At 38.7% G+C, this 26804-nt stretch overlaps 1 long non-coding RNA gene across 1 annotated transcript; it reads right to left on the minus strand.

Moving 5' to 3' along the window:
- Positions 1-398: 398 nt before the first annotated feature.
- LOC148051017 (uncharacterized) lies at positions 399-12464 on the minus strand. The gene is made up of 3 exons (XR_015700766.1): positions 12350-12464; positions 9059-9186; positions 399-697 (listed from the first exon to the last, which is right to left on the minus strand). It is a non-coding gene; the product is annotated as an uncharacterized LOC148051017 (long non-coding RNA).
- Between the last annotated feature and the right edge of the window lie 14340 nt (positions 12465-26804).

A 26804-nucleotide genomic window follows, 5' to 3' on the forward strand; every position in this document is an offset into this window, starting at 1 on the left:
CATGACAAGGGCATCATGCTAGGTGAATCAATACTCAGAACCACTGAGAAAAATCTTATTTTTCCATAGAATGAAGAAGCAGTGGCACTCTGAGGTCAGAGTTAGGCAGCCAGGTATACATGGGTAATTGCAAACATTGCAGTTCCTATATGCGGTCTTCACAAACACACATTGATTCACCACAGAATGCCTCCAAAAGAAAAGAAATTCTTAAGATTTCTTAACATTCTCCCATGAGAGCAGGTTTCTTTTTCAATCCATTGTGCCACCGTTACAACCTTATTTTTATTTTCAAGAATTTTCATTGAATCACAGAATTCCTCTCTGACACAGCTCACCTTTTAGAGATATTTGCCAATTGATCTAATCCATCTATTCTACCTAAGAACTCCCTTGCCTGTTTTTTTTTTTTTTAAAAAAACCAAAAACCTAAGGATGCATGTAAAATGTAGCATCATTAACAATTCTTTAATATATACAAGCAAATCTGGCAACTTTAAATCATGTTACTTCTTTGAAACATGCCACAGACTGTCTTTTCCACTTTCTACTTAGTGAATCTTCATAGGGTTTTTAATACTCTTTCTACTTTTGCCATGATCAAAGGAATTGCTCTCCGTTTGCTTGTTCCTCTGATAAGTGATAAAAGATGTCAGTGAGACTAATGAGAACTGCCTCCAGCTTCCTTCATAAAGCCCTGTAGAAAAGAAATCACAATGCATCGTCAAACCTGCTAGTCTTTTAGGAAATAAAGTGGGGAAAAATACTAAGCACAAAGACAACAGGGGGATGGGAGTGGGGGAGGGGGGAAGCTTTTACAAAAGAAACAAAACAGAATATCGATGAGCAAGTAGAAATATTACTCCCATCAGTAATCCGTATTGGGGTAAACCCTGAAACAACTGCACATACAAATGTGGCGCTTCATGTCTTCATGCAATAGTATTTGCTTTCCCACACACACACATTGCACATGCTGAAAAGGTAACATATAGCTTCCCCCACTCCCCCATGATACAGCAGTGTTAAAAATCAGAATCCAAATCCAGATTAGGCCTTTACCTTTCAGTGCTGCATGACAGTTTACATTACTCTTTTCAGGATCTGCCAGAACAAAACTCTTTTCAGTTTCAAAGTTAATTTTGCCCACTAGTGCAAAGGTTCTCGTTCCAGTGAGGACTGAAGGCAGTTAGCACATCCTCAGGCCATAAAACCATGGATATGTTTCCATTTACTCACACTGAAAACAACTGGAATAAACCCCATGGATCAAATGAAGCGTGTGTGCATTCAGACCAGTGCCAAACAAGTGGCAAAATCTTAATTTGGGCTGTGAAGAGCTGCTCAGCCTTCTGAGCAAATTCCTCCTCCAATTACTGTTTCTAGTTTGTTTCTGCAGATTTGCTGACCAATATCTCATCTGCAGGGGCTGATTGTATGTTTTCTCTAACCCAGATAATGGTCAAATGCAAATAGATAGGTACCTTGCTAAGGTAGGACAGGCAGTCTCTGTTCTTTGAATTAAAGAGAAAACAAAGATGCATGCAAATCAAACAGCAGGGTCATTTCTTATATAGCCTCCTCCTAACAACAGCACACACACCCACCACCTTCAATGCTTCCCTCGTGGCAGATGTCTAGAGAAAGTGCTCTTGTTTTTCAAGACTGACACAGACATGCCAAAAGGCAGTAGCACTGTGATTTTTCCTGTGAATAACCTGTGCTATCACATCCTTGGTCAATTGCATATTAAACCTTGATAAGCTGGACCTGTGGGCTTTTTAGCAAGTTATATGAAGACTGAGAACAGAACAGCCTGAGAGAGAATCATGATCTTTAAAGTCAGCAAGCAGAAAACTTTGATTTATTTTTGTCTTGTTTCATATTGATACTTCTCATTTTCCTGAAGAGAGGCTGATTATCTCGGGCTGGTAACTTTTAAAACATGCTGATTTATGACTCAGTATAACCATTTTATTGTGTCTGCATACATAGTTTTCCAACTATACACATTTATTAAAGCAACTATAGAAGGTAATCTACAGAAATGTAGATTATAAATCAATATTTATAAATACAAATGAATGCAAGTGTTCTCAAGGGGAAAAAGTAAAATTATCAAAATATATTTTGCTTTTCAAACAAAATATTTCAATCAATAAAGGAAGGCTTAAAGTGACTTGCAATGGTTGTTTCTGACTATCATGTCATTCAAGATTTTAAAACTAGTAGGTCTCATCTTATACTTCACAGTATAAGAAAATAGGCATCCTGCTTTTTCAGAGACTCAGTGCTGAGTGCCAGGTATGGCAAAATGGATATATTTAATTACAAGGAACAATTTTAATGTTGCTGTCTTTTTAGAAAAATAACTGAAGTGTACACAGTGAAAACAAATATCTCAATTTTCTTTGTGTTGACTTTAGTCACTGAACAAAATTGAGTAAATGGAACCTAGAAGAACTATTTTCTCTTCACTGCTAACGAGTAGTGACTCACTGGCCCAGTGTGAAAACCTTGCCAGCAACACACATTTTGGGATTTTTTTCTTTAAACTTTGAATGATTTAATACATCAGAATAAATTAGACTTAATATAGGTTTAAAACTTAATTTAAAATAGTTTTACTCAAGAAAGACTTTTTTTAAACTTAAATTAAAAATCCAATTTATTTCTTAAGTCATTGATTTTTATCCATCCTGCTGTTCCTCTTCATTAAGAGAAGAATGACTCTGATGCCTCAACAGAACAGAAACTCTGATCTTTCTCCTGGGGCTCTGTTTCTCCTTTATACTAATATTAAATATGAAGGGTCTATGGAATCTTAAATAAGAAAAAGAAACGTGTTTCTAGGCTGGATAGGGGAGGGATTAAGCCAGGGAAGTAGCCTAGGGGAGAATGGAGCTACATAAACAGACAGACACCCTGAGGCAGCTTCTATCACCATTAACTTCACTGGGCTGAACCACCAATTAAAGCCAGCGCTGAATCTGGTCCATACCTCCAAAGTCACAATCACACATACTCTTAGCATTGTGGTGTTCTTCTAAAGTAGTACTATTTGTAATAACTTAAGTGCAATTACAACATTAACCACCAAAAAACAACAGAAGTTGCTTTTGGTTTTGATTCTGTCTGGATTACTGTTATCTCATGAGGGAGTCAGAGTGCACTAATTAGCAGGGGAATAAGCTGATGTTTGAATTCAATTTCCTTCGTGATCATATTCACTAGAAGAATCATTGGTTGGGGAAGATACAGAGTTCTGTGCTCGTTATTTAAAGCTCACAAATGCTATCCTTGCAGCTTTCCCTCATGCAAAACACCTGCAGAGAAACCGTGCCTCTTGTATTCAAAACAGTAGATCTCCCCCCCGCCACTGTCCATTTCATGCATTTTACTAAAGAAACAGTATGGCCTCCAGAATAGCAGAACGCATTTTGGGGTTATTTTTACAAAACTCAAAGTATTGGAAAGGGCATTTAGCAGCAACTAGCCGGTAGAGCTGGAAACTCACAAAAGAATTTCAGCAACACAAGCTGATAATAACATCCAGTCCTGCTCCAAAACCAAATAATTTCTCAGAGATTCCACAGGTGCCTGCCTGTACAGGAGTTAGTGATGACTTTAAGGTTTGTAGCCTCAAAAGATTGAAACTGGAAGCTCTAAACTCTTGAGAAAAAAAAAAATAAGGGCTGCTCTTCAATCTTTGTCACTGTGGAAAAAATCCTGAGGTGGCCCTAAAACAGAATCAGTAAGATGCAGGTTTTTATTTGGTATTTAGCTGTATTTTATTTGTCAAAACTTTCCAGGGCATATCAAGAGAGCCCTGACACTGATTGATGAAAATGTATGGGTAATTTCCATACCTACACAGCAAAACTGACTGCCAGAGATGCATCAGGGAGGAAAGAGAATCTGCAAATTAAGAAAGGAAGTAGCAATAAGAATAGTGTTCTTCAGAGAATGAAGAGAGGAGGCTACTGAGATGTCTAGCTATGTATGTTAGCTGTCTGAATGCTGGACAGGATTAAGTGCTTTTTGATGTCCACAGGTTGGTTTGTCCCCTGACTTCAGCCCCTCCACCTCTCTCCAATTCTGCTAGCTACAGGCTGCAGTACTCAGAAATACAGAATTTAGAAAAAAAATTAATTCATTTTTGCAAAAAAAAAAAGAGCCAAACCTTCAATATCTGTTAGCTGAGATAGCCTGTGCAGAGCAAAGCAGCTAAACTGCAGCCTGCATTTTGATACTCCAGTTCCCATCCATCAGCACCCTCTTTCCCAAGTGAGCAGTTTCCCTGTGCAACTACCAAGAAAGCAGCAGTCTCCTGGCTACCTTGACTATTGGTCGTCCACTGGGAAAGAAAAGCATATGAGAAACTGCAGAATTTTTTAAGAGAGAGCTTATGCAAAAAGTAGATGAAAGAAGAAATGAAAGAAAGAAATAGTATAAAGACAAGGAAAAAAAAAGAAAGGAAAGTAGTCAAATCTAGAAAGGTTTAAAATTACAAGGGAGGAAGAGAGGGATTTAAAAGAATAATGTAATGCTGACATAGAGTTAAAATTTAACAAATAAAGTGCACGGGGAAAAAAAAATAAGGTGGCAGTTACAGAAATCAAAAAATACCCACAAGTGAAAAATGAAAATAAAGGAGAAGACTAACCTAAGATGAGCATGTCTCAGTTTTTGTAGTATGCTAGAGAGAAATCTAGAATGGCTTTCTCAAAGCAGCACTATGAATCAAAAATTTAATGTCAATCTTTACTTATTTTCAGCAAGAAAATCATTACTCTTTTCACATTGCTTTTCTCCCCCCTCCAATCTCAAACTGGAAACTTCCTAATCCACCACAAACTGCAAGGATTTTCTACTTGAAAATGAAATTTTTCAAGTGAAAATTGTACTGCAGCTCCATGTCAAAATATTTTAGACAGCTCTAAGAACACCACCAACTTTCCTTTGTCAAAAGAAAACAAAAAAAATCTCAGAAGTTTGTTTAGAAATTGCTTAAAGCTTACAGGGAGAGCTGGGAGTTTTCCAAAGCTGGTTTTGTTATCCTCACATAGAAAATGTGAAGGCAGCTGAATGGCCACATTTGAAGTCTGGCAGAAATTAGATCCTAGATCTCTGTACCATCTGCCTAGTGCATTTTTGTTATTATTCATTCAGGTAACGTCTCCTTCCTTCATTAATTTCTGTGAAAACCATCTTAAAAAGCTATTCCAGAAACTACATTAGAGAAACATGCTGAGGAATTGCTACAGTGACACGTATTAGTGTTTTTCCAGGGGAATCAGTTGATTTTAATTTTGTTGTATCACTTCTGGGAAACATCTAAGCCAAAGCACCTTTTTGTATTTGATCATTTATTATGGTATTTCTTTCACTTAGTAGGCTTTTCAATATGTGTAAAAGACCAGGGATTTACCTGTGTTATTCTCAGGATATAGAGGCAGGGAGTTCAAGGAAAAATATTAGTCATGGGGGCTTGTAACAGGAATGTCATAGAAATGCTTATTCTTGTGATAAATTCCATTTCGGGGCTGTTAGCCAGACCTCTTATAATAAATTTAGGCTTTCCTAAACAGGAAACTCAGGAAAATTCATTTGAATGAACTGTAGCTGTGAATTAATGTTCCCAAGTGCCTTTACGCAGACACACACTTAAGAGTTTAAGAGGCCACAGTGCAGTAGAGTTTGGGGATGTTCAACATATAGCTGGGAGATACCACAACTTCTGCAGTAATTACTTTTTAACAACATAGTTCAACTTGGAAGACTCATACTGCTTTCAGTATCTTCAACACTTCAGTTTCACTTAAGTTGTGCTTGTTTTTATTCTTGAGAGACCAAGGTAATGAAGTGGAGCAATAGTTTTGCTTAGTGCTGCATGGAAAAGAGGAATAAGGCTCAATTACCATAAAAATCAACAACATAAAACCTGGAAGATGGAATCCTCGTCCCTTAAGGCTCTCCCCTAAATGAAGACCAGAGCAAATGTCATCTGGTTTACAGCTGCATGGACAGACACATGGACACATATACCACCATGGACACAGGATCTATAAGACTGTATCAGTTATAGATCCCATGGTTGTAGATCCACTGAACCTATATATCATCTCCCTTGCTGTTTGGTCCCTACATCTTGCCAATTTTTAGTATAATTTTAGAAATCTAATGCTGGAGCTGCATGCTATAGTCCTGTACCGCCTCAGAAGTGCTATGCACAGAGGTGAATGCCCTCTCTAATGCCATTTCCTGCTGCACAACTTATGCTGTATGATCAGTTGCTTCTCCACTGTGGTACCCAAACACATTCCACAGTATCTGCTTTCACAATACCACTCTTAATCACCAGACGCAGTTCATACTCCCTGTTACTTGATTTATTACCTTGCTTTTGGGTATATAGCAAAATATTTTACTCTTCTGGTTCCAATCCTACTTTACAATCCAAGTCACCTGGAAGGACAGGTTTGCCATCGGTTGGCATTCTGCCATCAACAGTGTCATAGTAGTGATGTTACAGTGAAAAATCCTGATTAATGCCAGGCTTCACATTGATATATACCATTCCTGGAAACATTGCTATTTGATGAAAATTTCTTTTGACAGCTATTGTAAGACAAGTCCATCATCCGGTTCTTAATTATTTAATGTTTTCCATATAGACAAACTATAATGTTCTTTATGTAATAGTCATAAGATTTACAGAAGCCTAAATATATTCCTTATCTGGTTACTTTCCTTAACTAAACTTTTAACTTTCTCAGAGAATGAAGTTAGGCTTGTTTGAAAAGACCTATTTTCATGTTGATTGCAATTGATTTTATTATCACTATTCCAATTAATTTGTTAAACAAATACTACAGTATCAATTTTAGCAGCTTGCCACAATCACCAAGAACATTAGAATTACTAGAATTACTAATTTTCAGTTCAGGTGGGAACCTGGTCACTTTTCTAAAAAGTTAAGAATCTTGGTAAAAGTAAAAGTGAGGTTAATTTATAACAACCAGAAGTTCTCACTGATTTATAAGCAAAAATGTCTTGACAGAGGGCAAATGAATCTGAAACAAAACCCAGAAGCGATTCTTTTACTTACAAGGTCTATTCTCACCCATCTAACTAGCTCCCATTTCTATCTTCGGTTTGCTGGGAGACAAAAGTGTGGTGAATCAATTGATGCATTACAACGAAGTAACTACATAAAGTATTACTAAATTAAAAACCCACTTGCCTTTACTGAATTGTATCTTTATGTGAAAAACAACCTATTTTGGACCCGGTTCAATCTTTATGTAAATAGGCCTATTTTCACTCACTTCACTGGACTGCTACACAAATATAAGCAGGTACAGGATGCAGCCTGTGGTATATTTTTATTTCAGATATTTAAATTTCAGTTTGAAACAGCCTCAAAATTATAATCACTACAGAATAAAAAGATTTGAGACTGTGCTGTAGAAACTAAAATTATGAAGCACAGAGGACAGAAAGGTATTTAGGTCAGCATTCCTTCTCAGTGTAGCATTCTGGGGCGTGTAGTCTGAAGATACAACCACCTCCCACTCACAGAATAAGCATGGGCACAGCATTAGCTAAAATGGGGTACTATCAGCATAGATCTGGGAGATTGTACTATGCCTTATTTTGGGTACATGGATGTTTAGATCCAGTATGTTTTTCCTATCCATAGAATTTATAATCTCATTTATGGAAACAAGCCTTCCCTAAAATGTTTTAAAAGCTGTTCTTAACTGAAGTACCATTCAGTTGTGTTTAGTGCTGTTCAGCTCAACAGCAAAATTCTTACCGATTCCAACATGTTGAGGATGATTCTCAGCAAGCTTTCCAAAGGGAAGGGTTTTTTCCAGTTACTGAAACACTAGCCTCAGCTGTGAGAACCAGGGTTTACTTCTTACTCTCCATGATCCTTAGAGCGAGGCAAAAAAAGAATGTAGGCCTTTCAAAGCACTCACTCACTGCACAGAAGCTCTAGAGAACAGAAACACACGCAAACAGCAAGGCAAAAGCCTGGTGTGCTAAAAAGTGCATCTTGTCCATCTGTACCTTATACACAAATTCCTCCAGAAAAATTAATACTCTCCATATGGCAAAGGTGGGTGCTTTGAGCAATTTGGAGCAAAAAGGCCATTATAGCTTTAAGCTCATTATATAAAATAAAACATGTTTTTTAAATTTATAAATAAACTTAATATGCTCAGAGAAGAGAGCAAATTATTAAAATATTAGGAACAGATGGGAAAATGTCAGACCATGGCTACTTGTATTTCCTGCATTTTACAGCTGGCTTGCAGGTATGAAGCATGCAAAGCCTTAAGCCACTCAGATCAAATGATCACAGTGGACCAAATTCTGTGCCCTTTATTCAGGCTATTTATTCTACATTTGATTCAAGCGTTGTTTTGCCTGAAAACTACACCTTCTTGTGCAAAGTGCTTTCACTTAGGACAGATTTTAAAACCTCTTTAAGATGGTTCAGGAACTAAACCAAGCTTTCAAACTCCTCCAGACCCTTTGCCGCCTTCTGTACATCAAGGAGAGAGGACTGTCCAGGGCATTCCTACTGTCACTAAAAATCCCACGTCTTTCCCTAAAGGAACTGGTAGTTACAGCAGGTCCCTTGCTCTTTGCCTTCAGTCTTTGATGTATCTTACCCTCTTCAACATTGTCAGCCTTACAAAATACAAAAGGCATCTTTATTTCTTTGGAGAAGAAAAACAGGAGCTGCTTAGTACTAAGAACATTTTCTCCTTCTTTAGGCTGTTGTAAACACAGTCCCTGTAAAAAAACGAGCAACAAAAAACCCCAAACAAAACCCAAAAGCCTTCCCAAGAACAAACTGCTGGTGTCATTATATTTAAAACAAACAAAAAAAAAAAAAATCGAGACGATAGATGCAGCCAAACACCATGAGTGTGTTCCTTTTAACCTGAAACTCTGCCTGTGGGCCACATCATCCTAAAAACCTCTTTGATACAAGATAGGAACTAATGCTAGGGGCGTATCCAGAACTGCACACAGGTACCTGCTGATTTGCCAACTCACGGGTTTTAAAAGTCTCCTGGCACCTCTTGTCAGTCGCTGACAGGAAGATCTTCCTCTGTGAAGGGCGATTTGCACAGCAGGGGACCTGCAAAGCAGCTGCTGCAGGTACTGCAAAGAAAATACAAGAAGCAAATGATATAACAATGAAATGGAAAAAAAAGGATCAGGAGGAGGAGAAGAGGAATTTGCTGTCATGAAAAATGGGGCATGGAGCAAAGAGGGCAGAAAAGAAGAAGAGGCAGACACGAATATGTCATAAAAATCTCAGAGTGCAATGAACGTAACTGATGAAAGATATTAAATGCCACACAGTGAAGAAAGATTCAATTGCATGCACAGAGGCCTTGATGTGCCTATATGCATCACAGCTATGCATGAACTAGCTACCTGGGTGTCCTACTTTGTGGCCAGTCCAGGGAGGCCAGGGGTCTCCCAAGTAGCCACAGCAGACCCTACTTTAAATTCTCATGAGCTACAGATAAACAGCTGGTGCTTTTGGCAGGATGGCAAAGTCCTATGCACTGCAGTCATGTCATCTCACAATGCTCTGGAGAACATTTCTATGGCAAGCAGAGGGACCATTTGCACAACTACTATATTCCTCTCAGAGGCGAGCCTGAATTATTTAAAGGCACAAGAGGGAATACTTTAGCTTCAGTTTGTCATATATGGAAAGGAGAAAAAATAGTGTATTTAGTCTTTATAAGCCACAAATCAAAAACCAAACACGAGATTAATTTAGGTTTTCTGCTTTACAAAGCAATATTAGAGGTTTGGCCAGAACATAGCTTCTCCCATTCCCAAGCCCAGTTTTTTATTTTTCAGTAACTAGATATCAATCTCTTCAGCACTCATCCCTTTTCCTGCCTCTTTCCCCTTCCCTAGATCTGCCATCGCAAAGAATTCTCCTCACATACACATAAAAAATGAAACCTGAAACGTCTGTTGTAACAATCATATCTTCATACTTTCTTCCTAAAGGTTTTAAAGATAGAAAAAGCTGGCTTTGTTATGCCACTATACAATATAAGCAGAAGACGAACAGAGTAAATCAAATAATAAAAAAAATACGCACAGAGGTAAAAAGCTGAGTAACCACTTTTTTTTTTTTTAAATTAACTCAGTCTGCAGGATTGTAAGATGTTTGCGTGCTGCTAGTTGGGATGCTCATAGCTATGACTTGTAACATGCCTGGAAATTCAGTCAAAGCATATTTTCAGGAGATGAAGCAGTCTCTCATCAGCTCTTGGGAAAGCAAGTGCTGGTGTGGGATCTGTGGCTGCAGCACCCTTAGGTGGACAGTTAGACAACCAAGGCTAACCGTATGGTGGAGATAATCATGTTTTACAGTGAAGGAAAAAAAGAGTGATGTGACACCCCTTGACTTATGCCTATGGAGGGGAGGAGGTCCTCAGGAGAGAAAACCAAAAGGCATGCCACTCTATTACAAGGAAGAACTCATCAAGAAGGGCAATGAAATGGCAGTTCCATGTCTCCCAGTCACAGCTACCTCTTCCTAAATGAAAAAGCACTAAGGATTATTTTTACTTCAAGCGACTGAGTAGAAAAAGGTACTGTTTGCCTCCTTCCTGAAAATCACCAGAAAAATAATTATACACAGGACAATATATATCTAAAAGCATGACTCCAAGGAGAAGCTGAAGGTAAACCAGGTTTTCAAACCTAACAACACATAGATTTTGATATATTGAAGACCTAGATCCAGCCTTGACATTTACAGCTTTAAAACCCAAATTTGTGGCCCAGTCTGGAGCTCCAGCTTCAGGCATGCCAAACAGCAGGCAGATTCAAAAGAGAATTTTCAACATTTGCTAGAAATTTAAGTAAAGAACAAATTGCCAAGAACTAGAGGAGGAATCAGTTCATACAAACTTGATATTTTAAAGATAAATTAGAGACCCTGCAGTTTTTTTACATGGCTATTCCAAGCTGTCTCCAGAAATATGTACTAACAGTTTAAACTTGAGACTGTGTAATTTCATACAACTGGGGCCGTGTGCCAGCTCTTTAAACAATTCACCTAAACAGCTATAGTTAAAATGCCCCAATTTTCTAAATCAACTGGGAAAGATATTTCTTAGCAATACAGAATTAATATTGTCCAACTTGTTAAAATTAGTCATGACTATAATTAAGAGCATACATCAGAGTAGCCATGGGAAAAACAGACCTTTGAAAAGTATTTTTGGAGGTAAAATTACATATTGATCCCTAGTGATAATGGGATAATGCTTCAAGTTTGCAGGCAGAACTACAGGTCTTTTGAACCATGAAAAATGAACACACCAGAAGCTAAGTGAGAAAGTTAATAAGTTACAGGTGAAGCTGAATATTTTTCTAGGTAGTAGAAGGACATCTTCACTGATATAAAATTTTGTAAAAATAATTTGCATTTACTTTGTGCTAAATAAGTGGCTGTAGAAGACAGCAAGATTATAATATAGGCAATGCTGAGTGATTGGATTGTCTGTTAGTAAGGAGGAGGGTGCTAGAACTAAAATGATTCATTAAGTTGGTTGCTGAGCTCTATGAAATGCCTTAAACTTAAGCATTCAAAATGGTCTCAAAAGAAAGCAAGAAATAAAACAGAGGTGGAATAGAATATCTGTCACTGGCTGTTGTGGTGACAAAAAAGAAAAAAAAACAGGCACTCTAAGAGAAAGAAAAAGGGTCCACGGTGTTATTAAGTCAACAACCCCCAAAGAGTGGGATTATTTTAAAGCAGGAATTTCAGTGCTGCCAGATGCATGTTTTCATTAGGACCAAGAGAGCTTGGCTGCACACATTTGAAACCCACTCAGACTGGTGGGCTTAAAAATGTGCTCTTGTAAGTGAGCCTTCTGCATTCCACAGAGAAGCAGGACTCTCACATTTCCAGCAGCATTAGAGGTTAGAGCTGACCTGGTAAACCTATTTATTGTCATAGCTGTGTACCAGAAGGCATGCACAGCAATTCCCAAAGTTAGCATCCCTTGGTAACTCATGGCAGTCTGCAAAAGCAGTTCAGGAACAAAACATGCTAGTAAGGTATCAAAAAGAGAAGGCAGAAGAGCAAGGCTGATACTGAAAACTTGTACAAGAGCTTTGTCTTTGAAAAGGAGAGAGAGAGAGGAGATCTGAAATGTACTTGCATTTCTTCATTGATCTGTTCTTTACCCAGGTCCCAAATGAATACATACATAGGTGGCACAACAAAGTAAGATGCTTTGTGCCATAAACCCAAAATCTTCACATTAGAAAGAGCACTCACCAATTTCCCTTGCTGACAAAGCCTCTTTAGAGCAGAAATTTCCCAAAAAGCAGACCTTCCCAAGGATAAATATAGCAAAAGGGAAAAGAAGGATGTTGACCTGTTTTGAGGCCACATCCTCAGCTGCTGCACATTGTCAGAGCCACTGATTAAATTGTTTGCAGCTCTTCTCTCATTGAATAAAAGAAACATTTGATCAGATTCAGGTGAGCCACTAGAACAGCAGTTGCTAGCCCCAAACAATCAATTAATATTTTAATTAAAAAAGCAGAGTTGTGTTTTTTTTAACTGAGAGGAGGAAAGATCAATACAAGCCTATAAAATCTAAAACCTTTAAGAATAGATTTTTTGTTAATCCTTTAGAATCAGACATCTACTTTCACCAATATTAATCCTCCATTCCTCCCTTTCTAAACTTTTGAGAACAATTATGAGATATTAGAAGATATTTGTGCGTATCAGAAGCATAGAAAATATATTTCTGATTTTTGTGTTTCATACAGTTTATCTATGATCAGAAATGTGATGTCAGCTTTTGAGCTCTGAAAAGTCTTCCTTCAGAGATAGCAATTTTCACCCAAATGTCTATGTGACTTGGAGAAGATTTCCAAGATAATATGAAGCCATTTTTCCTCCCCTTTACTAATTACATTAGTCCCCCTGTCCTTACTTCATCTAATTTAGAAAGGCAGAAGTAACTAATCGTAGTGTACAGTTTTAGTATGAACGATGATTTAACCAGAATGTCTTTTTCCATAGCTTGTCAGCACCGATTATGAAATGCACAAGAGCCTCCACAGAGCCCATTATTCTCCAGCTAAGCTCAAGTATTTCAGTTTTAAACTCTACTACATTGTCATGAATCAGTATTACTGCAATAGCAAGACCACGGCACATTTCTATAACCCTCCTTTCTTACCAGCATATTGACTTATGCACTAGTACAGAAAAGACGTTGCAGAAAGCACTTTTTAAAAGATGTTTTTCATTAGGGTTTCACTACTGGTAGGCATCTCACTGGAAGGTGACATTACGGAGATCATTGTGTCTGGCCTCAGTGTCATTGCTGAATTTATGTCTGCTTCCCGTCTTCTTCCAGGCATCTGTATTTAGATTATGTGTGAAATCCTGGCCCTCTTAATCAATGGCAAAATTCCCATTGACTTCAACGGGGCCTGGATTTCTCCCTATGAATGTTTGAATCAAGTTCCTTCATTTCATTCCAGGCTAAAAAATGCTTGGAACACAATAGTTCTCTGCTAATTAACAAATGTATAACAATTGTGAATGTCTCTGGAACAAGGCTCCTGTAGCCTTCTGTCCCTAATTCTGTCCTTAATATGTTGGTTAAATTGTACAGTATTTTAAGCTCCAATACTTTCAGCTCAGGTAACACAAGCACTTCCAATGCATAGCCTATGGGACTACTCATGCTTAAAAGTTAGATGTAAGTTTAAGTGATGAAATGTCAGGTTCATGTTTTTTATATAGCTTTTTCATTAGAGTGTATTTGATAGCTTTCTGCTGAATCCATCTACAATACTGTTGCCATTAATAACACCTACTATAAATCAATAGAAGTCAATAAAAATAATGAAAGAAGCAACCTTTGTGTGATAATTTATCATTCAACTGCTACAAGAAGTCAAAAAAAAAAAAGAGTTGAATAGGCCTGAACAGACACTTGAAAAATAAACCAGCATGAAGGCAGGCATAAGGGACAGGGAGGCAGAATAAACACAGGAAACCACTCAGAGAGGGACCGTATCGGAAGACCCCCTACCAAGTTTCAATAATCGCGTACATGTCCAACTCAAGATTACAAATGGTGTCACGGACTGTGAAGGGCCCAGTTCCTTTGTATACAAAAATCCATGGCCATGGAGATCCACGTTTCTTTCACAGGCCTTTTGAGAAATGTGTCTCTGAGGCATCTCATTTGAACCACCCAGCCAGGAAGCATTACTTCTCTCCACCGCCACACTACATGGAAGAGTGAGATATCACCATTTACAATTTCTGCTCTCACCTCTCTGTAGTTATCATAAAGCTCATGTTTAAAATCACAAAGTAAAAGTTAAAACAGTTATTTGTGAGATATTCTTCCTCTGCTCCATCTTAGTCTGTACAGATTAAAAGTTCTTTCAAGAAGGCACTGTTTATTTCTAACAGTCTGTCCAAGAGCCCATAATACCATAGCTCTAAGAACTTTCAGGCTTCTGCTTCTACTAACCAAATAGATGTACTGCAGCTGAATGTTGCAAGTATGATTTAAGCCAAAAATCTGAGGGTACCTGCTAAAAAAAGTAGAAACGTGGCTTATTTTGCCTTTTATTTTTGCCAGGTCAAAATATGAGGACATACACGCTAAAAAGAGGACATTTTTTGAAGAATGCTCCTGCGTAGAGCTGAATTGTCCAAACCATCACTAATGCTGATGCAGTGACTTCATTCAAAACTCAGTACTGTGGAGAAATCGTAATGGGAAATCGCTACCCCTGAACCTTGTCAAAGTAGGGCTCTCCCAAGTGCTTGCATGATTCCTTCTTCCTTCCAAAGCACATGTTCACCAGGGCACAGCCTGCACTGAACACACTACCATCCAAGCTAGACGTTAGACACTTAGGACTGCTCTCAAAAAATCTCTCATCTGTTTTGAGGCTTTTACATTCTTCTCATTTTGAAGTAAAAATGCACTCTGAAAGCAGGGAAAGAGACTGAAACACAACAGGTACTTTAAGGGCTCCACTGTGCCACTCTTCAACAGTGGACTGTCAATCACCACAACACTGCAGAACAAGCGAAAACTTGACACTCATATAATATTGTTTGGTCTCCCTTTGTATCACTGACCACATAAAAGAATGGAAAGGATTTGATGGATCTTTCCCCACTATTCAATACTGGTTTGGATGTGCAAAACACAATCTAGCCCTGATTTTTAAAGAAATTCCAAAAAATAAGAGATGTGTGTACAGAACTATAGCAAGTTTCTTTGACTTAGTATTGCCATATCCAGATAGTTCATTACTTGTCCTACAATATTTTAGTAATTTAAAGCTTCAGTTCCTTGCTTGTCTGTCTCAGCTTTCAATGAAAAAAAGAAGAAAAGGAAAAGGGTTCATTTATATCCCTCCTGCTTGCAAAGCAGAACATGAACTCCAGAAGAAAGTAATGGGGAGCCCCATATGACTCTTCCAGATCTCCTGATTCAAAAACCTCGTGATTTTTGTGGCCTACCCGTTTTTGATTGCTCAGCCTTACTGAAACTTTAAATTCACTTGGAGACTTTTTGTAATACATACAAGATCTAATTAGGTGTTATGACTGATGCCTGACTATATGACAGCTGTTCAAGTGTCATGTGTAGTATATTAATAGTGATGCAAAATAAAAATTATATTCATGTACTTTATTTCATGCAACAGGCAAGACAGACATTCAAACAATGTTATAACCAAGTTTTCAGGCTGGTTGTAAGTTTGCATCCGAGCAGAGAACACTAATGCTATAATAATATTTTTGTTTGGCAGGCTGCCAGGAAACACCTTGCAGATATTATGATTAGCTCTACCTGTGTACACAGATTTTTTTTTTTTTTAAAGCTTACTGACACCTGTAGCTGAAAGACTTGAAACTATCCATACAGATGTTCAGACATTTGTCCAAAATGCTCAGAGGCATTCTCTTTTTGAGTCTTATATGGTGCTGGGGTGTATCCATAGAGCAGGATAATCTGAATGACCAGCACTGTAATTACATTATTTATAATACGTTTCACAGAAAACATGGAGATCGTTTGTTAAGCCTTCTGTTTCTGTATGGGACTAGGCCAAGATATGTCAAGATAAAACAGTTGGGGGTTAAAACATTTGTGGATGTTTTGCATGGCAGAGTAAGGAGATATTTGTTCAGTAAGTTCTGAAATGTTTCAAGACTGTCTCAAACTCTACCCTCAGGATTAAAAAAAAGTTAAAAATGGAGAGTTATTTTTAGTTAAGAAAAACAGAATAGATGTGTCTTCACTGCTCGTTCTTTACTGGTAGGCTTGGAAAGATGATGACGCAATAAATTCAGCATTAACCTCAACTGCACCTGTGTCTTCCAACTGCAAAAGCTTTGTCTGTATTAGTCTGTAGAAGACTAATACATAGGGTCAGATTATGACATTCTTGTGAGCAATACCACCGAAATAACAGGACATTATGCGGAGCATGGACTGAGATGCTGTGTAAGAGAAAATGTATCTCACATTTTCAAAGCATTGGGAATTAAGGGTTTGTGGAAAATAGTCCTTTAACCTCTCAGTGCTAATGTGCCAATCCAGCAAAGACTTCAGGGAATGTTCATGTGCTGAAAATTAAGCAGCTGCTTAGCATTTTCCTGCATTAGGAGCTCTGCCAGTTTTTATGCCCTTCGCAGTTCATAGACTATTCTCAGGTTGCAGTTCTAAACTTTCCCAGATCTGTTGATGATCACTAAGACGTGCAAGAAGATGATATTCAAACATTCCTTCGTAACTTCAGTTACTTTAGTTACTTTAGCTTTTCATAAATGAAGAGGTCATAAGCTGCTCCAGAATGTGTCTGTGTCATGTTGGCTATTACTTCGCAGTCCGCTGAGAAGCAGATCGAGCATTCACTCAGGGTTCTTGACAATTCCCACTCTTTTCACAGTCTTGACTATTAGTCCCCCATTTCCTTTCATTTTCTAAATCCAGCAATTTGAGAAGTGTGCTGATCCAAGAACAGGAAACACAGACAAAACTTTTGGACTCTGGGCCTAGCCCTACAGCTAATACTGAAACACAGTACGTACTTCAAAGTAATGTTCCCATGAACAAACATCTAAGTGCTGTCAGTGTCAGTTTTTCCGCCTTGCTTTAACAGTCTACAAAGTGTATTCAATAATATGCACCAAGTTAGTGCAGAAATATTTGGAGGATTACTTAATTTCTAAGACCACTGAGGACCTCAGAGAACAGGCACTAGTTGAGCCCAAAGTATTTGCAGGAATCTCAGTGGACTCCATTGCTGGTAAAACCTCAGACCAGACAGAGATAATCTCACTTGGCTTTCAGCATCCAGCCATTAGAGGTGAGTGGTGATAACACCATTCTGACTGAGCTTTTGTCTTGTAGAAAGGATATTTAACAGCACAGAGTATATCAAGCCGCACATTAACAAATGATGCAATACATTTCAATCAGAATTATTGCCACAAGCACCAAGAAGTGTAATTAATATCTTCCAGTGCACCTTGTCTCATAATAGTTTTTATTCAACACAGAGGATCATTAGGAGTTGTATCGTTCTGAAGAGAATGCTGCATCACAAATGTCTTGTGCTAAGCTCTAGTTTAAGCATTTTCCACCTAAGAAAATCAGGTATAAAATACTTATTACAGTGCTTTAAAATATGATAAAATAAATGGTGCTGTTTATCTCAGTATGGCAAATACCTTTAAAAAGGTTTTACATTGCTGAGAGCCAGCTTTCTGACACTGGTAAATGAGCAGGTAGACACACCACTGTCACAGGCTGCCAGCCTACCACAGGCTCCCAAGTAATGTCCACCTCTGCTTTAGTGTAAAGCTGCAGAATGGAATTAAATTCTCTGTCATCGTGTCAATGCACACACACAGATTCTCAGGTATCCTATGTAAAACTATTTCCCTGGATATAGTGATGGAAAAATATGTAGGCTTTGCTATACATGCTGTAACATTAATGTCTGAGGAAGTCAGTGCCAATTGAAATCAATGGAAATTGGATTTACTGCCAAGGATTTTTCCAGTGGGAAGAGCTTGAGCTGCCTGTGTGGGATTTTGAGAGTTTAGTATGTCACTAGGTGGCAGTAGTTGTTTTAAAAGCTTTTTTTCTTTCTTTTTTAATTTTGATCCATAACTACAGGTGAAAAAGCACACATAATAAAATCAGTGCTGATTCCACTGCCAGTTGACGAGGTGGGGAAATTTAGATAGACTCAATACCAGACAGCAACATATAGCTTGAGAATCAAGACAAAGATGCATCCAAAAAGAGTGATGACCAGTCCCAAGATCTTAAGAAACCTCTGGGAAGGACAACAGAAACCTGCTAAGGAGTCATACAGCCTGTCATGGGAAGGTTTCTTCTAAGGCATTCCCAGAACTAGACATGCCATTTCTTTCCCTTCTTGGCCAGTTACTACATTATCAAGAGATTATGGGCTCTTTTCTCACATGTGGGAAAAATACTGAAGGTTCACCTTTTTTTTTCTTTCTTCCTTTGGAGATAAGTTATCTTAGGACAAGAAGAAGTATGTGCATTAATAGTGAATTGAAAGGTCCACTTTCTACATTGCATGCAATCAGATATTTCTTAATTAACTATCAAAAAAGGCGTATGATGTATTCCCATCACATCATTTATCTAACAAGTAATAAACCAAAAATTTATCTTTTTGGAATTTCAGCCACCAAATTCTTTAAATGTTAAAAAAAATGGATTCAAACAGCACTATCTCATGAAATAGCGTACAAAGAAATAATTTTAAATTTCTACAATTTCAGTATGCAAAACCAAGAATTAAAAACACACAGGTCAGGTCTAAAAACTCGGGAGTGTTCTAAAAATATAACACATTTCAGTTTCTTCTAGGCCTGATATTTCCTGATCTTATAAAAGTACATATAATCAAGCTTTTCTCTATATCCATCTTCATAAAATGAGGTGCTTACTTTTTTATGAAAACTCAGATTTTCACCTAATCATTGAGTCAAGGAACTGAAGCTTTAAAAAAATGTTGTGAGGTTTGCATTTAATGTGCAAGAGTTGGCAATGCTGCATTCCAGGAACTGCTGGAATGGTGCTTTCTGAGACCATGTACATCAGCTGTTCATTGGGACATAGCAATCCTCTATAACCCTTTTGGGCAGCAAGAGAAGCAAGTAATGGCTAGGTTAGCAAAGGGGATTGAACAATGACATTATACATGTTGAAATCTGGTCAAGAAGTCCCTACTTTTAGAAAAATACTAAGAGATTTTTGATAAGAAGTCATTGGGAATTTGTTTTTTCATCATATTCAAAAGCACACTGCACCATCACCAGCTGAGTTGCTCCTTGGGCCATATTGGGATGTTGGCTGTGAGCAAGCACTACCTTAGAATTAGGTTCTTTCTTAAAGACTGTGTGGGCACTGGTTCTAAATAATGAAAGCAGTTGCAGTCATGGCACAAAATATACTGGCTAAAATGGGGGCCATCTCTCCAGAAGATTTCACTTTTGAAACCTCTTCCATGTCCTAAGAGAAGTGAACAATCAGGACAGCACTGAGGATCACAGCATCCCAGTAGAGAACAACAGCACTACTGGATTTCTAGTAAATGTGGAATTTCTGGCCAGAGTTCATACAGCGTTTTCATTTCTCTGATCCCAATGTTATTTGCCATCAGACCAGATATTTGAACTAATCTATCCTAATCTAGTTCTTGCATTCTTCTGTTCTCAAAGAAAAAAGAAAACAGCACATTGATTTTTTTTGTCTTCAGACTGACAATGACATTGTGCAGACTAATAGTGATATAGTTATGAACTCCAGCTGTCTTTGGTAAGGAAAAGCCATTAACATTGGCTTTCCCTTTATCCTTTTCTTTTATATCTATTTGCTTGTTAGCTGAACTTTCTTTGTACCTCTTGAAACCCACTGTAATAATTCATACTGATTGCAAAAGACATGCTAGAAGAAAGGGCTGCAAAGCCACTTATTTGTAGTTATCTCAGTTGTTGATCTTAGCCAATAAACTGCTGAGTGATCACTGCAAATGTTTCTGCTTATAGCAGATATGCAATGGGCTGATACTTCATTCATTTTAGCTTCTGTTGCTGCCAGTCTTTTGGCATGACAGCTAGTATGGTGTACAATGCCCCAGCTCATGCCACAGCGCAAGTGAGGCACCATGTCTCAGAAGTGGAGTGGTGCCTGTGCTGTTCTGAAACGTGCCCCCCCAGATTGTCTAACACGTGCCATTGGTATCACCTTTGGAGTGCACGGCGATGCACTCATCCAGCTGTTTCAGCTGCAGATGGTAAGGGGAAATACATAGCTGCATTTTTAGGCTTGTCTGTCATAGCTAGCATATTTTAAAGGAGATGGGGGAAAAAACAGAAAGTCGCAAGCCTGTGTAAGCACAAAGTGTGGGAAGGAAATGGATATCAGATACTCTGATTTCTATTGACGGCTCTGTTCTGTCTATGGTGGTACCCTGGGCTTTCCCCTGTTTCAGTTTTACCTTTATAGCACTCACTGTGATGTCCCTTCTCTATCAGGACAACAAGGTGCACTGCGTCTTGTGCTCCAGGGGTTCAACCGTCAGCCACAGAACAGAGCTCTTCCTGGCATTTTGCAAACAACCTGCAGTGCATCACTGCTTCAGGATGGGATCTGTATTTATCTGTAGGATTCTAACACACAACAATTAAGAAAGCTGAGTAGGTAGAATCTGGATGTTAAAAACACTTCATCTGCTCTTCTCCCTCATCTCTAGACAGGCACTGCTAGCTACCCGCAGGCACTTTTATCTCTTAAACTCAAGCGGGAATTTCATCCTTCATATGCCCTCAGCTTTGAGCCAGCTATCCCAGTGCAAAACTAAGCCAGTCTGCATAAAGATACCCTCTCCACAGCCCTCACTCACTGTGAAGGAGACAGCTAAACACAACATGCAGTGGAGTGCACAGTCATACAGATCAATACTGTCATTGCTTCTCTTTATTCTCTTCCTGTCCACATCCACCTGCTTTTTCTTGTCTTAGAAATGGCAGCTTTTGGCAAATGGACTGACTTTTTGTTCTTTCTTTGAACTGGATCTGGGGTTACCAGCCTACAATTAGAGCTCCTACACACTACAGTACTCCAGGTGCCAAGCAGCAGCCCCGTGAAGCACAGACAGGTACGCACACTGAACACCTGCCTATTACTCGCACGTGGCATCTGCCGTTGTGCAGAGGGCCCATGCAAGGCCTGTGTAGCACTGCAGCTTCATCGTATGAGATAAGGGTGCAAGTGATGCAGGTCCAGAGCAAAGGGATAAATTTCAGACACGTGGAGAATGTCTAATATAAATAAAATAAACTGTATGAATCAAATATTTAGCTTTTGAAATGCTAGCTGTTCCAGATGTAAAAATCTAAACAATTATCCTTGAGATAAGCATCACAAAGTATATTTATTTTTCCCCCTAGGTTTTATTTTGTGTTCATTAATACATACAACATTTTCCTTTTTAAAAATACTTTATGAGCCACATGCTCTCTCTATGTACTTTTATGGAATTGCTGTTGGATGAAACTGCATTTGCATTCAAGACAGAACTCAACTCACTATAATCATGCCTAATTTGTTGGAGCACTGAGTATTTAAATCAGATTATTATAATGTTTACAGCTCCCACAACCCCCAAATTGCATGATAATTGTCATGTCATACACTTTATAGCTATGCAGACTCTGCATTAAGACTGACAGGACCATTGTGTATATTATTAGTGAAACAGTTGTGAATCTGAAGAAATTACGAGGAATCCAAAAGAAATCTGTGGAGCAGATTCTTGCTACCATGCGCACAATGCAGTTTAAAGTAAACCCACTCCATTGCACTACTGACAGCGTGCAGTCTTTCTGCCATTTGAGTTCCTAGAGGAAGGCTTCAGCTGACATGTTCAGAGGTTCAGGTGGTAAGCAACCCCAGAGTAAGCAAAGACTGGCATAAGTTGAAACACTGCAAGCACGTATTCTTCTACTATATTAGGCATGTTTACTTCCTCAAGTTTATTCCTGATATCAGACAAAAATATAAGGACTGGATTGTGAAGGCTTCAGAAAGAAAGGAGCTACTAAGTATCTGGACAACCATTTGCATGCTGCTTGAGTTTCAGCTCTGCTTCCTCTGTAGAAGCAGCTCTATGTGGAATTCAGCAGCTGAATAGCAGACTTGTAAACAAATATTTGACACTGAAAGACACACACCTTGCTCATTTTACAGCACTTAGCAGAACATGGTGATGCTTCATGAGTAAGTTTGTAGAGGTCACTATAAAATCATTAAGAATAGTACTTTCTCATTAAGAGGGGGTAGGGAAAAGAAATGACAAGACAATTATGTTTTCTGTCCCGAAACTATAATTCTCACTGCTAGAAAATGCACACAGCTGCTAGAAACCCAGCGGTGATACCGCTGCTAAAATTCTTTTCCAGAAAGCTGGGAGAAATGTGGCCCCTGTTTTCCATTTCTCAAACGCAAATCCCACTCCACGGTGCAATAGCTGCCACTCACTTCCTGAGGTGCGCGGCCAGTGGTAACTCCATGTTCTCCTCTTTTAACTGAGTAATGGCAAATTAGCGGGGAAGAAAAATGAAGGCACTGTAATGATCAAAGAGGAATTTTTGCAAAAAGGCCTGTGTGGTTGGTTGCTAACTGAAACACAATGTCAGTGGTTCTTTTTAAACAGGAAGCAGATTCTCCTGTTACTTATGGAAAGGATGATGGGAATTTGCACGGCCTTTGAGGACAGTTGTTTTGGAACATCCTCTTTGAGGGATCTCAGGCACACTGCTGGCAGTGAGAGGGAGCAGTGACAGAAGGGACTTCTTTGTGGCTTGTAAGGAAATTGATTACGAGTAAACCCCTGGACGGAGGCAGGTTCTGTACTATCTATGTGACGTTGTGGCAACCATGTGGGCCGATGAGCTGAAAAACAGGTGGTCAGCAGCTACTGCCAAATCACCATCTTGACCTCATCAATAGCCAATAAAGAAATAGAACAGAAACAAGTTACAGATGGCAAATAACTAAATAAAAAGACATTAAGCTGACAAGAGGAGCTCTTCTGGGGAGTAAATTGGCCCTAATACCACCAATTCTGACTAACAAAAAGAAATGAAACTGTTTGCATGATTTACTCTATGTATTCAGTGCATGAGTATGATTCATCTGCCCTAACATTCAAAAAAGAAATAGTTTAAAGTATTTAGATGGTCAATGGTTATCAATAGGGCAAATATTTATAAAGATGTAAAGATATTTTCATTCACGAAAACACAGTCAGGGAGACAGAAAAAGAAATAGATCCTAGAGATCAGCTTCTAGCAGAAGTTGATCCCAAAACAAAATGGAGAGTTGGAAAATGGTAGATTAAAAATCACAGTCTTTGATTACTTTTAAAATCAAGAATGCAAGCAAGTAAAACAACTGTACATTTTTTTAGAATTGAAAAAATTCAAGTTCGAACATATCTGCCAAAGATTCAAAATTTAAATTAACCTGTGAGACAGGAGCAGCAGGCAAGAACAGCCATTGGGATATGTTACAGGAAAAACGTGCAAGATAGATGAAACAAAACAGCTAAAGTATCGAAGTCTCTTGTGAGCCATGTTAGATAATTAGCATGAATGTGGTGGACGGTGATATCCAGTGAGCTTAGAAGCAACAAAAGACAAGGACAAAACATGAGGTTAATAACAGCCATTTACAAAAGAGCAGAGACTAATTGTCCAGTTGGCATATAGGAAGTTGTTAGATGAACATGGTACTATAACAAGTGAGAAAAGAAAGATGGGAGCTAACGAAGGAGAAGGTGGCAACAATAGAGTTATGATAGTATTGCTTTGCTAAAATTCATTTGTATGACAGAATTAAGCATTGCATGCTACACTTTTTTAATACAGCAATCCAGACAGAAAAAGAGTGGCGGGTTGTAGGATTTTGTGCATCCACAATGCCTTAGGGTAGCTACATCAAACAGCAAATGGAAGCAGCATCCAACAGGCTTCCCAGGTGCTAAGGCAGAAATACCAGATCTGGGAAAATATCCATATATGTAAACTCTATTATCACTACAACACACAAGAGAACAAGTCTTCAGAACTGCTTCATGCGTAGAAAAGGAGGTGCTGAAGATCTGCCTGTCAACCTTACTGGGATATTCCTCCGTTTGAAAATCTCTGAAATAATACGATTTATTAAACTTGTCTGTTAACATCAGTTTTCTTACTGTTTTGTGCTTGTTTGTTTGTTTTACCATTCAGCACAAACAAAACAATTTTGGTAACTAAGTTGGGGGCCATTGTTAAATCTCAATAGGACAGGAGAGCAAGTCTCAAGAGAAACAAAACAAAACAAACAAAAAAACAGATGCAGGAAGCGTGGTGCAGCATTCTGGACTCGGTGGTTTGCCCCAGGGCTCCGCTTCTGCCTTACAGCCAAGTTGGGATGGGCAGGACCCCTGTGGGAAATGACAAACTCAAGCAGCCACCCCCCATCTCACATCTCTATACGTTTCTGTGACGGAGAGCAGTACGATCTCCGTTAAATCACACAGTCTAGTCTCCCTGCACTCCGTCCAGCCTGGCATTGTAGGAGCAGGGTGCTTCCAACAATGACCAACCACACCCCGGGTGATTATGTGAGCAGCAGTGCTGCCACCACAGCACTGCCTGCAGTTCTCCCTTTGTATTTTAGTGACGATGTGACAAATCTACAACACTCCTAAACGACGCTTAGCCATTGTAAGAGGCCGTTTCTGCATGAAGCCATGACACAGCTGTCAGGTCAGCTTGTGAGCATTGCTGCTGGCCTGGGCTCAGGCTAGAATGGTGGCCATGTGGACAGACTTCATGATTTATAGACATTCAAAAGCACACAAACATTTCCCTGCAGCACGTAATTTCTGGTTCCATGATGCCTCTATGTATTAAATGTTACCATGCTCAAAAGTTCTCTGATTTTCTTTTAAAAACAGGTAACTACTTATTAAAGGTTATGATTAAATTTTAAGTTTCAGCAAACGTTTAAAATACAATATGTTGTAGAAGCTCATATAAACTGCACCTGTAAGTGACATCTTTGCAATACTCTTGTACATAGGAGGCTCAAAGCTATTTCTTGCCAGCAGCAGTGATCCACAGACTTAGATGTTGTTAAAAAGCTTACAATATCAGCAGGGCAACTGCTGCCTCCGTTAGAAACATGATACTAAGATGCTGATTAATACCAGGAGGGGGCTTTAATCAGCCAAAGCCATATGCTATTTAACTTAAGATGAAAGTGCAAATGATAATCATTATTTCAGAAAGGATGTATTTAAAAGAAGAGCAGAACAGCAAGTGGCATCTTTTTATCATTAGAGCTTCTTCATGCAGCCCCTTTTTTTCTAAAGCTTTATAAGCTTTTATGAACATCTGGATCATTTCTTCATTATATAGGCTTCCAATATCATTATGTTTGATGTAGCGTTTTTAGTGGAGCTATGCTAAACTTCTAAATATACAATTAATTCTTATTAATTATAGTTTTCAAACTGGTGAAATTATCCATCATTAACTTAATCACTTGTATTTTATCTTAAAATTGTATTCACTCTTTTATAATCCCTACATCTAAAGCCATTTCTTCCCTAGGCTTTGTGTGATGTTTTGCATGCTGTTTGTATAAAAGTTTGCCAGACATTTTCAACTGCTTGTAGAACTGAAGCTGTCAGCGGCAGACCATTTTAAAATAGAACCTAATTCAGCTTAGTTGTTTTACCAAGAAGTGCTTCAGAGAGAAGGGGAAAAAAAGAGGTGAATTTGGATCTGTAAAGGGCAAGACTTCATTAGACCTGATGAAACTTGAGTGCTGTATTCCTTACACCAAGGCAGGGGGCGAGGGGGGCTTAACAAGAGGAGAGTAAGGGAAGAGAGTTATTCACTGGCTTCCACTCCATGTGGCAGTAATTCGGCATGAATAGAGCCAAATGATTTATAAGTCTGCATCCACTGTACTTGAAGAATTAGGAGCATCTTTAATATCAAGTTACAACACATCTAAAGAAAAAACATCTCCAAAGCTTTTTCTGAATACGCTGGCCTCATTTTGGGCTTAGTCTGTGACTTAAAGTGGAACTTAAATTATGACACCTTCATTGAATGCCTCCCCCATTTTCCAAGCCTAAAGATGTTTCCTTTTCTTTGATATGACATTTGCAGAATGAAAAGAGAAAGAATCGGAGGGTTAAAAGCACCAGAACAGACCTCCTTAGTTCTCGTCAGCCTGCTTTCAGACACTGGAAGTCAGAAAGAGTGCAGGGAGGCAGAACTTCTGTTAGCACTGATGAGACAAAAGTATTAACTTTGTGGGGTGTGGTATGTCCAGTATGCAATAACCCAGTTATTATCATTGTCAGATATTTAGTTCTCAGCACTCCTCCTTCTTGCAGAAATACCTGGGGTGGGTGGTCGGCTGAAAACAGGCAACTGTTTTCACTCCAGTCAAAATGTACTTAAGCCCTTCAGCTCAGATTGCTCTAGGGCTCTCTCCATCCAGAGCCATTGACCGTCCACAGAGCAACAGAGCATGGTAAATTGAGTTACTCAGACTCCGATAGGGTACAGAGTCTATGCAGCGTTGTGGTCCACCCTGCTAATCCAAACTGCCTTC

The sequence above is a fragment of the Nipponia nippon genome, unplaced genomic scaffold (genome assembly GCF_047370975.1).
Source record: "Nipponia nippon isolate SJK-2023a ecotype South Korea unplaced genomic scaffold, ASM4737097v1 scaffold_7, whole genome shotgun sequence".
Lineage (NCBI taxonomy): Eukaryota > Metazoa > Chordata > Aves > Pelecaniformes > Threskiornithidae > Nipponia > Nipponia nippon.